Source organism: Belonocnema kinseyi, chromosome 9 (assembly GCF_010883055.1).
Source record: "Belonocnema kinseyi isolate 2016_QV_RU_SX_M_011 chromosome 9, B_treatae_v1, whole genome shotgun sequence".
Classification (NCBI taxonomy): domain Eukaryota; kingdom Metazoa; phylum Arthropoda; class Insecta; order Hymenoptera; family Cynipidae; genus Belonocnema; species Belonocnema kinseyi.
In genome coordinates, this window is record NC_046665.1 from 7,967,434 (window position 1) to 7,968,968 (window position 1,535).

The window sequence follows — 1,535 nt, forward strand, 5'->3', positions numbered from 1 at the left end:
GCTTCCTTCCTACTCGGGCGAAACGTTCAAAAAGTATAAGCGTTTGAAGAATACTGAAAACTGTGATGAATCATAGGGCATTGAGCCCAGCTCTAACGTAGCGTTAGGGAGGAGTACGGCTTTGCCAAATCAAAAATCGGTGTTCATGTACTATGATCCGTTTTCCCCACCCTAAGCGAGCATGCAACACCAGCAAAAATGTATGATCTTACGCTACATATTTTCTGCAAAAAATCGCTCATGTTCGTTTTCTCATCCGCGCTAAATCTCCGTAACAACATCTTTGTCTGTTATCGGCCACAAGTCCAACTTCATGTCTCTCGATTAGGATGATTGTTATGCCATTACATTATGTCTGTAACCTATAATGAATTACTCATTTCTACAACACAATGAGAAGGTGAAAAGTGGAAAAGGTTTGAATAAAGCAACTTCTTCGACAATTCTCAAGAGTTTATTTCCGCGATCACGAAAAGTTTCTCAACATCTTTATATAAATGTTCATCTGAGGGGTGCCTTTCCGGATTCCTGTCAGACATTCGGTATTGTAGCATAAGCTAAATTATCATTGCATCTGCGATGGGTCGCGACCTACGGAAGACAAATCAATGACAATTAACCTCATCATATCTTCGATATGGAAATGGGTGTGATCAGAATTAATTACTTTTTTGATATGTTTTTAGCTTCCTTCCTACCCGGGCGAAACGTTCAAAAAGTATAAGCGTTTGAAGAACATGAAAACTGTGATCCATCATAGGGCATTGAGCCGAGCTCTGACGTAGTGTTAGGGAGGAGTACGAGATTGCCAAATCAAAAATCTGTGCTCATTTACAATGATCCGTTTTCCCCACCCAAAGCGAGCATGCAAAACCAACAAAATAGTACGACCTTACGCTGCATATTTTCTGCAAAAAGTCGCTAAGTTGCGTTTCCTCATCCGCGCTAAAACTCCATAACAACATCTTTGTCTGCGATCGGCCACAAGCCCACCTTCATGTCTCTCGATTAGGATGATTGTTATGCCATTACATTATGCCTGTTACCTCGAATGAATTACTAATTTCTACAACGCAATGAGAAAGTGAAAATTGGAAAAGGTTTGAATGAAGCAACTTCTTCGATAATTATCAAGAGTTTATTTCCACGATCACGAAGAGTTTCTGAACATCTTTATACGAATGTTCATCTGAGGGGTGCCTTTCCTGATTCCAGTCAGACATTTGGTATTATAGCATAAGCTAAATTATTATATCGTATGCAATGAGTCACGGTTAAAGGAAGACAAATCAATGACAATTACCATAATTATATCTACGATGTGGAAGTAAGACTGACCAGAATTACTTTTGTGATAAGTTCGGATATGCTTTTATAGCCGGGCGAGACGTTCGTAGAATAAAAGCGTTTATCGAACCTGACATCTGTGATCAATCATAGGGCATTGAGCCGAGCTCTGACGTAGCGTTAGGGAGGAGTAGAGCTTTGCCAAATCAAAAATCTGTGTTCCATTTTCCACACCCAAAGCGAGTATG